We start from the raw sequence: 15,904 nt of genomic DNA, 5'->3' as shown, positions 1-15,904 counted from the left end.
ACCTGTAACCTCCCAATAATAGGGCGGCCACTTTTAAAATTATATAATTTTATTATTATTTATACTACTACTACTACTAATAATAATAATAGCAAATTGATATCAAAGATAGCCCTGTGATGACCTGGCGACTTGTCCAGGGTGTACCCCGCCTTTCGCCCGTAGTCAGCTGGGATAGACTCCAGCTTGCCTGCGACCCTGTAGAACAGGATAAAGCGGCTAGAGATAATGAGATGAGATGATATCAAAGATGGGGGTGATGTAGTGGTTAGCACTGTTGCCTCACAGCAAGAAGGTTCTGGGTTCGAGCCCCATGACCGGCGAGGGCCTTTCTGTGCGGAGTTTGCATGTTCTCCCCGTGTCCGCGTGGGTTTCCTCCGGGTGCTCCGGTTTCCCCCACAGTCCGAAGACATGCAGGTTAGGCTAACTGGTGACTCTAAATTGACCGTAGGTGTGAATGTGAGTGTGAATGGTTGTCTATGTGTCAGCCCTGCGATGACCTGGCGACTTGTCCAGGGTGTACCCCGCTTTTCGCCCGTAGTCAGCTGGGATAGGCTCCAGCTTGCCTGCGACCCTGTACAGGATGGATGGATGGATGGATGGATGGATATCAAAAATGGCACATTTTACCTTTTTAACTTGTTCTCCTGTTTGTTTAAACACAAATTGTCAGATTAATGATAAAATAAATATTCCAAATTACTTCTTTTTTTCTTTTTAATTTTAGGCCAGAGCAGTTTTACTTTAATTAACTTGAAAAGCGTAGACACTGGTGAGTGAGGGCACTCTCGTACATCATTGTACCTTTAAGGTTACAACAGCTTGTTGCTGGGGCAGTACCCTCTAAAGTACTTATTTGTACCCTTTATATACTGATTGGGAACATATATGTATCTTTTTGACCCTAACAAAGTCCACATAGTTACCTTGAAGTCCAATAATGAGCCTGAGAGGGTATATTAATGTAGATTGTACCTTGGGTGACAGAAATGGACTCCTACTGTACCCGACTGTGTAATGTTCTCATGCGCAAAAGCTTTTATACATGCTCACTTTCCTGCTGCATGCTAGGCATGATGTCTGATGCACAAAACCCCACCCTACAAGCACGCAGTGCAGCTCAGTAGCTGTGTTTCTGGAAAGATTTAATCTCTGATCAGTAAAATAAATGCGGTGTAAGGATGTAGGAGCTCTCATCACACAGAATGTATTGAAGTTCATTTATGTTCACATGTGGGGATGCTAGTGTCTTGCTATGACTGGCATGAAAGAAATAAAAAATAAATAATTAAATGAGTTTTTAAGGTCACTGGAGGTCTGGTTCTCTGTGTGTAATATCATTAGGGGTCCATGAACAAGGTGCTGGAACCCTGTTGTTTCCTCTTCTTCTTCTTCTTCTTCTTCTCTAATATAAATCATCTAGAGGCAAGTGAGATGTTTTGGGCTGTATTTTATGAAGCCATACCATAAAAATTCTTTTCTGATTCCTTGGGTTCAACCAGACAAAAAAGCTTCAAGAATGATTTGGCTCCAGCCATTTCCATTTTGAGCTAATTTGCATAGTCTGCAAAATATGATTCTTTTGCAAACTAGTCCTAAGATACAGTAGATATATTTTGTAATATGTTCATAAAATTTATGTCAAAAGACTCACTACAAAATATGGCCTCCATTTTTCTAATCAGATTTCATAGGGTTACCATTTGAGCCATCTTTACAAAACTGCTAGGTCCAGTTTGGGACTTTTGCAGCCTCACTCAAATCAGCCACTAGGGGGTTTCTACTCATGTTTTTGCACTTCCATAAATACAGGAATTTAGCAGACGCTCTTATCCAGAGTGACATACAACATACTCGGAGCAGCCTGGGGAGCAGTTGGGGGTTAGGTGCCTTTCTCAAGGGCACTTCAGCCATTCCTGCTGGTCCAGGGAATCAAACCAGCAACCTTTTGGGCCCAAAGCTGCTTCTCTAACCATTAGGCCATGGCACTGATATTGCTTGTAATATAAGGTTTATAATGAAACTTCTTTTCTCATGTGATTCTTCTTTATGGCTTCTTTAGCCATTATCTATTGATTGATTGATTGATTGATTGATTGATTGATTGATTGATTGATTGATTTAATCTATAACTGGAGAATTTGGTTACATAAAAATATAGCCACTATCAGCCACTCAGATTTCTGCAGCAAAACAGTAACATGGTTACCGTTGAGCTACCATCATGAAATTTGAATGGTATGTTCATCTGTGGTCTCTTTGTTGTTCCATGTAATTTGGCAAGAACTAGTCACTGTTGTGATATTGGCAAAGGATGCTTGGATCCCACAGATTGCTGCATTATTATGGGAATGAAGATAAGGAGCGAGGATGAAGGAATCTGTGACAAGCCTGTAATATTCTCACTGCTTTTCAGAAAACTCAAGGTTAGGATTTCACTGCCAAGTATTACAAAATACAACCCCGATTCCAAAAAAGTTGAGACAAAGTACAAATTGTAAATAAAAACGGAATGCAATAATTTACAAATCTCAAAAACTGATATTGTATTCACAGTAGAACATAGACAACATATCAAATGTCGAAAGTGAGATATTTTGAAATGTCATGCCAAATATTGGCTCATTTGAAATTTCATGACAGCAACACATCTCAAAAAAGTTGGGACAGGGGCAATAAGAGGCTGGAAAAGTTAAAGGTACAAAAAAGGAACAGCTGGAGGACCAAATTGCAACTCATTAGGTCAATTAGCAATAGGTCATTAACATGACTGGGTATAAAAAGAGCATCTTGGAGTGGCAGCGGCTCTCAGAAGTAAAGATGGGAAGAGGATCACCAATCCCCCTAATTCTGCACCGACAAATAGTGGAGCAATATCAGAAAGGAGTTCGACAGTGTAAAATTGCAAAGAGTTTGAACATATCATCATCTACAGTGCATAATATCATCAAAAGATTCAGAGAATCTGGAAGAATCTCTGTGCATAAGGGTCAAGGCCAGAAAACCATACTGGGTGCCCGTGATCTTCGGGCCCTTAGACGGCACTGCATCACATACAGGCATGCTTCTGTATTGGAAATCACAAAATGGGCTCAGGAATATTTCCAGAGAACATTATCTGTGAACACAATTCACCGTGCCATCTGCTGTTGCCAGCTAAAACTCTATAGTTCAAAGAAGAAGCCGTATCTAAACATGATCCAGAAGCGCAGACGTCTTCTCTGGGCCAAGGCTCATTTAAAATGGACTGTGGCAAAGTGGAAAACTGTTCTGTGGTTACACAATGGCCTTGTCCCAACTTTTTTAAGATGTGTTGTTGTCATGAAATTTAAAATCACCTAATTTTTCTCTTTAAATGATACATTTTCTCAGTTTAAACATTTGATATGTCATCTATGTTCTATTCTGAATAAAATATGGAATTTTGAAACTTCCACATCATTGCATTCCAATTTTATTTACAATTTGTACTTTGTTCCAACTTTTTTGGAATCGGGGTTGTATAAACATTTTTTTGGAGCAGTAAAACCACTAACATGGCATTGATAGTCTTACTTGCTGTATGTATTGTAGATATCCTATTAACATGCTGAAGTAAGGATACATTTGGTGTTCTTTGGTCCGAAACGTAGCCTCAAGAAAACTTGTAGAGACAGTGAATCTTAGAATTTTAGATGAATTTAGAGGCTTTAGTAAGATCGTTTACTTGGATGGACATCCTGTGATGTCTAGGTCACATCTCAGCCAGATTTGAAGTGAGTATAACAACAAACAGACATTCAAAAGCCCCAGCATGTGGTTCAACTGAAACCAGACCAACCTGATGAAAAGCCAGATAAATGCTGGTATTCCATCTACTAGAAGTATCATGAGCCTTAAAGAGGTCATGAATGCTTTTACATAGAATCAGAACTAGAGATATTTTGCCCAAATAATCACAACACTGTAAATGCTCATAATTGACAAGTGATTTAAAATGGCGAAAAAGGGGAGAAACATGTCCACAAACTTATTTTTGGCTAATTGCAGTCTACCCTACCTGTGATGACCTGGCAACTTGTCCAGTACCCCACCTCTCGCCCATAGTCAGCTGGGATAGGCTCCAGCTTGCCTGCGACCCTGTAGGACAGGATAAGTGGCTACAGATAATGGATGGATGGATGGATGGATGGATGGATGGATGGATGGATGGATGGACAGTCTACCCTAGATATCTTCCAATGTCCATGTTATTAATACAGGCATTGATGATGCTAAGGAGACTCTGGTTTCCATTAGAGATGTTGAGATGTCTGTGGAGTGTTAGTAGTGATGTTTAAACAGCCTTGGCAAAGCCCACTTGGTTGTTTCTGCACTCGGACACAGACTAGTAGACCCTGAAGAAGACATCACTGAAGCTGGTTGTTCTGAGTGGACATGTAGTTGGAGTAGGTCTTGTCCTTCTGTTAAAACACAAAATATTTAGGCTTTGGAATTCCTCAGTATTGTAATATACAGTATTTCCAAGAACGTGTTGGTGTACCAAAAGTTAGAGGAACTCACCTGGATGTAGTCAGGGGGACCCACAGAGAAAGTAACTCCACTGATGGTGAAGGTCAGAGTAAAGTGGCGGCAGCGGGGGGCAAACCCCCCCCCCCCAAATTACAACCCCAATTCCAAAAAAGTTGGGACAAAGAACAAATTGTAAATAAAAATGGAATGCAATAATTTACAAATCTTAAAAACTGATATTGTATTCACAATAGAACATAGACAACATATCAAATGTCGAAAGTGAGATATTTTGAAATGTCATGCCAAATATTGGCTCATTTGAAATTTCATGACAGCAACACATCTCAAAAAAGTTGGGACAGGGGCAATAAGAGGCTGGAAAAGTTAAAGGTACAAAAAAGGAACAGCTGGAGGACCAAATTGCAACTCATTAGGTCAATTGGCAATAGGTCATTAACATGACTGGGTATAAAAAGAGCATCTTGGAGTGGCAGCGGCTCTCAGAAGTAAAGATGGGAAGAGGATCACCAATCCCCCTAATTCTGCGCTGACAAATAGTGGAGCAATATCAGAAAGGAGTTCAACAGTGTAAAATTGCAAAGAGTTTGAACATATCATCATCTACAGTGCATAATATCATCAAAAGATTCAGAGAACCTGGAAGAATCTCTGTGTGTAAGGGTCAAGGCCAGAAAACCATACTGGGTGCCCGTGATCTTCGGGCCCTTAGACAGCACTGCATCACATACAGGCATGCTTCTGTATTGGAAATCACAAAATGGGCTCAGGAATATTTCCAGAGAACATTATCTGTGAACACAATTCACCGTGCCATCTGCTGTTGCCAGCTAAAACTCTGTAGTTCAAAGAAGAAGCCGTATCTAAACATGATCCAGAAGCGCAGACGGCTTCTCAGGGCCAAGGCTCATTTAAAATGGACTGTGGCAAAGTGGAAAACTGTTCTGTGGTTAGACAAATCAAAATTTGAAGTTCTTTATGGAAATCAGGGACGCCGTGTCATTCGGACTAAAGAGGAGAAAGACAACCCAAGTTGTTATCAGCGCTCAGTTCAGAAGCCTGCATCTCTGATGGTATGGGGTTGCATTAGTGCGTGTGGCATGGGCAGCTTACACATCTGGAAAGACACCATCAATGCTGAAAGGTATATCCAGGTTCTAGAGCAACATATGCTCCCATCCAGACGACGTCTCTTTCAGGGAAGACCTTGCATTTTCCAACATGACAATGCCAAACCACATAGTGCATCAATTACAGCATCATGGCTGCGTAGAAGAAGGGGCTGGTGTACTGAACTGGCCAGCCTGCAGTCCAGATCTTTCACCCATAAAAAACATTTGGCGCATCATAAAACGGAAGATACGGCAAAAAAGCCCTAAGACAGTTGAGCAACTAGAATCCTACATTAGACAAGAATGGGTTAACATTCCTATCCCTAAACTTGAGCAACTTGTCTCCTCAGTCCCCAGACGTTTACAGACTGTTGTAAAGAGAAAAGGGGATGTCTCACAGTGGTAAACATGGCCTTGTCCCAACTTTTTTGAGATGTGTTGTTGTCATGAAATTTAAAATCACCTAATTTTTCTCTTTAAATGATACATTTTCTCAGTTTAAACATTTGATATGTCATCTATGTTCTGTTCTGAATAAAATATGGAATTTTGAAACTTCCACATCATTGCATTCCGTTTTTATTTACAATTTGTACTTTGTCCCAACTTTTTTGGAATCGGGGTTGTATGTTGGAGGGGCTATGTCCCCCCCCAAATTGCGATGGGAGTCCTTTGACTATTTACAAGGAAGAAAAGGAGAGAGTAGTGTGAATAAACAGCCTGCTGCACGCCTTTGTTTTCCCTTATTAAATCCTGCTGCGTCCCTTCATCCCAGCGCCCCAGTGGCATCCGCAACATCTGAAAGAGCTTTCTCCGTCTTGAAAAGGGTGTTGACATACCTTCGGTCTTTGATGACTGAACAACAACTGTACACTGCTACATGTACATAAAGATATCATGGATACCATGAACTTGACCCCGATTGCTGCTGCCTTCACATCTTTCAATGACGAGAGAATACGCTACTTTGGTTCCTTCAATTAAGCAAGGTACATTTGAAGGTTGTATGTGTATTTACTCACATGTAAACACAGTAGAAAGTACCAAACCCATGGTAAGAGGGTGTTATCCTCTCAACTATACTAAGTAGATGTAATTACATTATAGTATCATTGGTTCTGTTTCATATAGAAAAAAAAATACATGGACTACATGTACTCTAATAGAGACATTAAACTTAGCTTTTCTCCACCAAAATTTGCCTCTCAAAATGCGGGAAATAGCGTTTTAGAGGGTTAAAATTTCCAAAATTTCGTGGGGGGGGGCATGCCCCTGGACCCCCCAGATTTGGCGCACCACATCATTCCCCCCATCCAAAACTTCCTGCTACTGCCTCTGAATTGTTGGTGGTGTGGATAGATTCTGTGAAGATTCTGTGATTCAGGTCACCTGGCTGTAATAGACTAGCAACTGGTGCAACTATACATGAATACTATAGTACTAAGTGTACTAGCCAGTCTCCTGTTCTCCAAGCAGGAACTGGGGTCAGTGTTCATGATTGGAAAAACATGCCAACTATATTCAAACTTTAAGACAAGACAAGATAGCATAGTGCAGCTATTGTGATGAGTAGGAGTAGTTTTGAGAACGGTCACCAATTATAGAGTTACTTTGTCTTCTTATTCATGTCTTCATGGAACTCACTTTGTGGACAGTGGCATTGTCATGCTGCTCCTTAGTTCCACTGAAGGGAAATCTTAAACAAAATATCTCGCAAATAAACAAATTGAGCTAAAAGTCAATCTTTATGTCTGTCCTTTATAAAAAAAGCTGCATGTTTAATTTGTTCTTAACGATATAACCACTAAAGTGATGAAAGTAGACGAGGCTATTTTTTGTCATGAAAGCCACCATAACTCCATCGTGCGTGATGTTATTCTCCGCGAGCACAGCTTTTAATGAAGCAAACCTCGCGGCCATTTTTGTGAGCAAACTGTCATAGTCACTCACTAGTGTGGAAGTTTTACATCTCCAACGTGTCTCTTTTCCAGTTTTTCGATGTCCGTTGGTATGTTTTTCTCTTGTAAATATGCGTGAAGAATATATAATGAAGTTTTGGTAGCCTTTCAGGTGTTCAGCACGTCTTTACTTTCAGTTTATATATTTCATGCTTAAACAGAACACTGAATTAACCCCGTCTTCTCTCTCTCCTGGCCGACAAAGAAATGATTGTGCGCATGCGCAGCAGAAAATGTTTTGTCATTGGATCTTTGCATGTGACATCGTGTTGTCTTGACAACGTGCAATATTATAACAATATTGCACGCTCATTCTCCACTGGGGAGAGTGGCGTAATACATGGAGGATAAGCGATATGATAACAATATACTATAAGTGATATGATGACAATATATATAATATTATACTATAGTATAATATTATGGTCTAGTGTGCCTTCTCGGTCAATTTGTGTGCATTTCTCTACAAAACTTATGGCAATGCAGTATTAGAAAAGGAATCAAAATAAAGTATTGCCTCTTTATTAAAAAAAAATACCTTCTGATCTTCAATCTGTTTGATGCGTGACACAGCGGTCTGCTATCGTGCTGCCAGTGTCAGTGTTTTGTGGTGAAACAAAGTCAGGATCACGTCTGGCTTTAGTTGTTGTTTCTGCCTCGTGTCTCGCTTCTTCCCAGTGATTTTTTCATACAAATCCTCCACAAAACAATCTTCTGTAAAATGCTCACTGCACAATTTGCTGCTTTTCCCAGGAGTAAAGTTTTCTTGCTTTACTTGATGAAGCCACTCGGCCAAACGTCTCAGATCAAGGATGGAATGAGGAAGCTGTGCGAAATCCTACGTCACGCAGCGCCACCCTCGTTTTCGTCTCCTAATACATCCATGTATCTGGCTAATCCAGTATGGCCATGCCCGGGGAAATGGTCCAACAGACTGTTACAACTTTAACATGTTTTTTAAGCTGAAGTCCGCTTAATTTTTTTTAATCTAGAACATCTTGTATTAATGTATAATGATGACATTTCATAACCCTGTAATTTCAGAATTTCCTGGTTAATCGCTTTTATGCTCTAACATACAAAAACATTCCAGAGAATTGTGTCCTTCCAACTTTGTGGCAACAGTTTAGGGAAGGCCCCATTTGGGTGTGATGGTCAGGTGGCTACATACTTTTGGCCATATGGTGTATGTACACTTTACACTCACTGGACACTTTATTAGTAACACCATAGTAATACTGGAAAGGACCCTGCTTTGTTCTCAGAAGAGCTTCAATCCTTCCTGGCTTGGATTTCAGAAGGTGTTAAAGGAATCTTAAATACTCCTTTAAAATTGTGGTCCATGTTCTCATGACTGCTGCAGGTTTGTCAGTTGCATATTCATACTGTGAATCTCCCATTCTACCACATCCTATCAGTGATCTATTGGAGTCAGATCTGATAATGGGTACGCTGGATTCATTGTCATGTTCTAGGTTACGGCCTTCAAACAATATTTGATTGGTATTCTGGGTTTGATTGTGTACTAAGAAAACATTCCCCACACCGCTACACCATAACCAGTAGCCTCAATTCCTGCTGTTGATGCCAAATTCTGACCCTACAATCTACATGTCGCAGAAAAAAATCAAAACTATCAGACAAGGTGAAGTTTTTTCCAGTCATGAACTCTCCAATTTTGGTGATGCTGTGCCAACTGTAACCTCCGATTCCTGTTCTTGGGTGACAGGAGTGGAACCCAGTGTGGTCTTCTGCTGCTGTAGCCCATCCACCTCAAAGTTCAATGTGTTATGCATTCTGAGATGTTTTTCTGCTCACTACAGACGTAAAGCGTGGTTATGTGAATTAGCATAGCCTGTATGTTAGCTCAAACCAATCAGGCTATTTTTTCCTAATCTCTTTCATCAACAAAGCACAACCATAATTCCAAAAATGTTGGGACACTGTGTAAAATTTGCAAATCATGGAATCGCTATATTTCATTGAAAATAGTACAAGGACAACATATCAAATGTTGAAACTGAGAAATTTTATTGTTTTTTGAAAAATATATGTTCATTTTGAATTTGATGTCAGCAACACATTTCAAAAAAGTTGGGACAGGGGCGTGTTTACCACTGCATTGCATCACCTCTACTTTTAACAACACTCTGTAAACATTTGGGAACTGAGAAGACCAATTGCTATAGTTTTGAAAGAGAAGTGCTGTCCCATTCTTGCCTGATGTACAATTTCAGTTGCTCAACAGTTTGGGGTCTCCTTTGTCGTATTTCGCGCTTCATAATGTGCCAAATGTTTTAAATGGGAGACAGGTCTGGACTGCAGGCAGGCCAGTTTAGCACCTGGACTCTTTTACGATGGAGCCATGCAGTTTTAATATGTGCAGAAAGTAGTTTTGCATTGTCTTGCTGAAAGAAGGAAGGCCTTCCCTGAAAAATATTTTGTCTGGATGGCAGCATATTGCTCTGAAAAGTGTTTATATCATTCAGCATTAATGATGCCTTTCCAGATGTACAAGCTACCCATGTCATGTGCACTAATGCACTCTCATACCATCACAGATGCTGACTTTTGAACTGTGCACAAGCCGGATGGTCCCTCTCCTCTTTAGCCTGGAGGATGTGGTGTCCATGATTTCTAAAAGAATTTCTACTTTTAGAAAATTTCATCAGACCTCGGGATAATTTTCCACTTCACCTCAGTCCATCGTAAAAGAGCTCAGGCCCAGAGAAGGTGGCGGTGTTTCTGGATATTGTTTCTATCTGGTTTTAACTTGCATTTATGGATGCAGTAATGAACTGTTTTCACAGAAGATGGTTTTCTGAAGTGCTCCTGAGCCCATACAGTGATTTCCACTACAGACACATGTCTGCTTTTAATGCAGTGTCACCTGAGGGCCTGAAGATCACAGGCATCCAATGTCAGTTTTCAGCCTCGTCTCTTGCATACAGAGATTTCTCCAGATTCTCTTAATCTTTTAATGATATTATGTACCATAGATGATGTGATCCTCAAATTCTTTGCAATTTTACATTGAGGAATGTTATTCTTAAATTGTTGCACTGTTTGCCTACGCAGTCTTTCACAGGGCGGTGAACCCCTCCCCATCTTTACTTGAGACTCAGCCTCTCTGGGATGCTCTTTTTATACCCAATCATGTAACTGACCTGCTGCCAATTAACCAAATTAGTTTTTTTTTTAGCATTACACAACTTTTTCAGTCTTTTGTTGCCCCGTGCCAACTTTTCTGAAACGTGTTGCTGACATCAAATTCAAAATGAGCATATATTTTTCAAAAAACAATAACATTTCTCAGTTTTGACATTTGATATGTCATCTTTGTACTATTTTCAATGAAATATAGGGTTTCCATGATTTACAAATCTTCACATTCTGTTTTTTTATTTATGTTTTACGCAGTGTCCCAACTTTTTTGGAATTGGGGTTGGAGATTAGTCTGCAGAACTGATACTCACTGGATGTTTTTATGCCTCCGCCACCTTAAGGTGCAGGAGGCATTATGTTTTCGGGTTGTCCATCTGTCCATGCGTCCGTCTGTCCGTGCATGCGTCCGTCCGTCCCGAAACCTTGTGAACGCCATATCTCAAAGGCTAATGAAAGGAATTTCACCAAACTTTCACTATTTGTGCACTTTGGGACAAAGATGAAATGATTAGATTTTGAGATCAAAAGATCTAAGGTCAAGGTCACTGTGAGGTGAAATGTCTGTCCGAAAACCTTGTGAACACAATATCTCCAAGGCAGATGAAAGGAATTTCACCAAACTTTCACCATTTGTGCATTTGGGGACAAACATTAACTGATTAGATTTTGAGGTTAAAAGGTCACAGGTCAAGATTACTGTGAGGTCAAGTGTCCATCCCCAAATCACAACTTAATAAGGCGTGTAGTCTACCAGGCGGAGGCATCCCCATCGACGCCGTTGGCGTCGAGTTCTATCTAGTTTGTTTTTCACACCAGTGTATGTAAACTCTCGAGACCACTGCATGTAAATCCCAGGAGATTAGCAGTTTCTGAAATAGTCAAAACAACCCGTCCACTATCTGCATGATTTTATGCAGTGCACTGAAGGTGATTGGTAGACAATTGCATGAATGAGCAGGTGGACATGTGTTCCTAATAAAATGGCTGGTGTATATTATGGTTAAAAAGGAAATCTGATCCATTGACAAAAATCCATTTCCAATTTTATTTTTCATTAAAAACTAGATTCAAGAATTATTATAAATAAATGAAATTTGGCAAAGTGGAAAACTGTTCTGTGGTCAGAGGAATCAAAATTTGAAGTTCTTTATGGAAATCAGGGACGCCGTGTCATTCGGACTAAAGAGGAGAAGGACGACCCAAGTTGTTATCAGCGCTCAGTTCAGAAGCCTGCATCTCTGATGGTATGGGGTTGCATTAGTGCGTGTGGCATGGGCAGCTTACACATCTGGAAAGACACCATCAGTGCTAAATACTAGACCAACATATGCTCCCATCCAGACGACGTCTCTTTCAGGGAAGACCTTGCATTGTCCAACATGACAATGCCAAACCACATACTGCATCAATTACAGCATCATGGCTGCGTAGAAGAAGGGTCCGGGTACTGAACTGGCCAGCCTGCAGTCCAGATCTTTCACCCATAGAAAACATTTGGCGCAACATAAAACGGAAGATACGACAAAAAAGACCTAAGACAGTTGAGCAACTAGAATCCTACATTAGACAAGAATGGGTTAACATTCCTATCCCTAAACTTGAGCAACTTGTCTCCTCAGTCCCCAGACGTTTACAGACTGTTGTAAAGAGAAAAGGGGATGTCTCACAGTGGTAAACATGGCCTTGTCCCAACTTTTTTGAGATGTGTTGTTGTCATGAAATTTAAAATCACCTAATTTTTCTCTTTAAATGATACATTTTCTCAGTTTAAACATTTGATATGTCATCTATGTTCTATTCTGAATAAAATATGGAATTTTGAAACTGGGGCGGCACGGTGGTGTAGTGGTTAGCGCTGTCGCCTCACAGCAAGAAGGTTCTGGGTTCGAGCCCTGTGGCCGGCGAGGGCCTTTCTGTGCGGAGTTTGCATGTTCTCCCTGTGTCCGCGTGGGTTTCCTCCGGGTGCTCCGGTTTCCCCCACAGTCCAAAGACATGCAGGTTAGGTTAACTGGTGACTCTAAATTGAGCGTAGGTGTGAATGTGAGTGTGAATAGTTGTGTGTGTCTATGTGTCAGCCCTGTGATGACCTGGCGACTTGTCCAGGGTGCACCCCGCCTTTCGCCCGTAGTCAGCTGGGATAGGCTCCAGCTTGCCTGCGACCCTGTAGAACAGGATAAAGTGGCTAGAGATAATGAGATGAGAGATGAGATGAGAATTTTGAAACTTCCACATCATTGCATTCCGTTTTTATTTACAATTTTGTACTTTGTCCCAACTTTTTTGGAATCGGGGTTGTACTTAATGCTGCAGATTGAAAACCATTTTAATTCAAAGTAAGATGTTTCCAGGCAGTAAGCTACATATGTATACAGAGCCGTCCACAATTATTGGACCCCATTGTAAAGATGAGTAAAAAGGGTTAGAAAAAAAATCCACCTTTTGGTGAAGTCGCTTGAAAAAAAATGAGAAAAATCCAACCTTTGATTGAAATAAATTTATTCAGAAAAAAAAGCCACCAAATCACTAATCAAGAAATAATTATTTTCAACAATAACACATGCACCACTATTATTGGCACCCCTCCATTTAATACCGTACTTTGTACAACCTCCCTTTGCCAGTAAAACAGCACGGAGCATCTGAGAACATTCCTCTTTACACAATCTCTCCAGATCATCCAGGGTCTTCGCTCTCTCTTGTGCTCTCTCCTCTTCAGCTCGCTCCACAGGTTTTCACTGGGGTTCAGGTCAGGGGACTGAGATGGCCATGGCAGAAGCTGGATTCTGTGCTCAGCGAACCATTTTTGTGTTGATTTGGACATATGCTTCAGATCATTGTCCTGCTGGAAGATCCAATGATAACCCAGTTTTAGTTTCCTGGCAGAGACAGCCAGATTTTGACTTAAAATGTTCTGGTAAAAACGGAGTCCATGATGCCATGTACCCTAACAAGGTTCCCAGGGCCTTTGGAGGAAATCCAGCCCCAAAACATCACAGAACCTCCACCATATTATGCAGTTGGGATCGGGTTCTTTTCATGATAGGCTTCCTTCTTTTTACGCCAAACCCACCTTGAGTGTTTATTGCCAAAATGCTCCATTATTGTTACATCGGACCATGGAACATGGTTCTCGTCAAACTTGTAGTCGTGTTTAACAAACTTCAGGTGCTTACGTTTGTGGTTAACTGACAGAAAAGGCTTTTTTTTCTGGCAGACCTTCCAAATAATCTCTTGGAAACCCTAAGATTTTACTTTTCTTGTAATTCACCAACAGTGATCCTTAGGGATTTTTTTGCCTCTCTTAGCATCCTCCGCTCTCTACATGGTGCAAAATAAACTTGTGTCCTCTTCCAGGCAAGTTTGTAACAGTTCCAATTGGTGTCCACTTTATTATTATTATTATTATTGCCCGAACAGTAGAAATGGACATTTTCAGGCAAGTAGTTTTTATTTTATACCCATTCCCTGACTTATGAAGGTCAACACACTTCTCCCTCATTTGGTGTGTATGTTCTCTTATCTTTCCCATGTTGATGGATGACTAAGGGAATTTGGCCTCTGTGTCACCTCATATTTGTTCCCCAGTTAATCAGGAAGTTATGGATTACAGCTTGAAGGTTCCTACACACTCCAATCAACTCAAACATCTCATCTCATCTCATTATCTCTAGCTGTTTTATCCTGTTCTACAGGGTCGCAGGCAAGCTGGAGCCTATCCCAGCTGACTACGGGCGAAAGGCGGGGTACACCCTGGACAAGTCTCCAGGTCATCACAGGGCTGACACATAGACACAGACAACCATTCACACTCACATTCACACCTACGGTCAATTTAGAGTCACCAGTTATCCTAACCTGCATGTCTTTGGACTGTGGGGGAAACCGGAGCACCCGGAGGAAACCCACGCGGACACGGGAAGAACATGCAAACTCCGCACAGAAAGGCCCTTGTCGGCCACGGGGCTCGAACCCAGACCTTCTTGCTGTGAGGCGACAGCGCTAACCACTACACCACCGTGCCACCCTCAACTCAAACATGTATAATTTAAATACGAAACATGCTTCATGTAGATTGTGTTCACTGTAATTTCCAGGGGTGTCAGTAATACTGGCACATGTGTTTTTGTTGAAAATAATTATTATACCCCTGCTCCGAAGGGGGGGGGGGGGTAATACTGGTTTACCTCTGTCCGGCCGTCCATACCTCCGTATTTCTGTCCATCTGAAACACCCTTTTTTTTCAGCAACCACAAATCATAGCCACTTGGTACTTGGTACCAAACTTCAGCTTGGGGTTCTATACTGTGTATACCATTTTTAGGTTTGTCGCACATCAACTTCCTGTTTACCGACTGAATGTATTTATGAAACATATAGGGTGGATTTACAAAATTTTCATAACATTTTTCTCAACAACTACAAGTCACAACTGCTTGATATTTGGTACTGAGCTTCAGCTTGGGGTTCTATACCGTGTGTACTGTTTTCAGGTCTGTTGCACATCAACTTCCTGTTTACCAACTTAATGCGTTTACGAAATATATAGCGTGGATTTACAAAATGTTCGTAATTATTTTCTCAGCAACTACAAATCACAACTGTTTGATATTTAGTAATGGGCGGCATGGTGGTGTAGTGGTTAGCGCTGCCGCCTCACAGCAAGAAGATCCGGGTTCGTGGCCAACGAGGGCCTTTCTGTGCGGAGTTTGTGTGTTGTCCACATGGGTTTCCTCTGGGTGCTCTGGTTTCCCCCAAAGACAAGCAGGTTAGGTTAACTGGTGACTCTAAATTGACTGTGAATGTGAGTATGAATGGTTGTCTATGTGTCAGCCCTGTGATGACCTGGCGACTTGTCCAGGGTGTATCCCGCCTTTTGCCCGTAGTCAGCTGGGATAGGCTCCAGCTTGCCTGCGACCCTGTAGAACAGGATAAAGTGGCTAGAGATAATGAGATGAGATTATATTTAGTGCCGAGCTTCAGCTTGGGGTTCTATATGCCATGTATACCATTTTCAGGCCTGCGCACATCGACTTCCTGTTTACCAACTTAATTTATTTACGAAACGTATATGGGGGATTTTGATGCTATTTGAAGAAGCAAAATGCTATTTCACAATGACAGTTTACCAGGACGCTATTTGAAATCCCTGGGGAGAAC

At 41.1% G+C, this 15,904-nt stretch overlaps 1 protein-coding gene across 1 annotated transcript in view; it reads left to right on the top strand.

Annotated features, from left to right (window-relative positions):
• Window positions 1-15,904, top strand: part of mapk8ip2 (mitogen-activated protein kinase 8 interacting protein 2) — a 186,397-nt gene that overhangs the window by 116,275 nt on the left and 54,218 nt on the right. The window lies entirely within an intron of this gene.

Source organism: Neoarius graeffei, chromosome 6 (genome assembly GCF_027579695.1).
Source record: "Neoarius graeffei isolate fNeoGra1 chromosome 6, fNeoGra1.pri, whole genome shotgun sequence".
NCBI classification, from domain to species: domain Eukaryota; kingdom Metazoa; phylum Chordata; class Actinopteri; order Siluriformes; family Ariidae; genus Neoarius; species Neoarius graeffei.
This window is presented reverse-complemented; position numbering and strand designations above follow the sequence as displayed.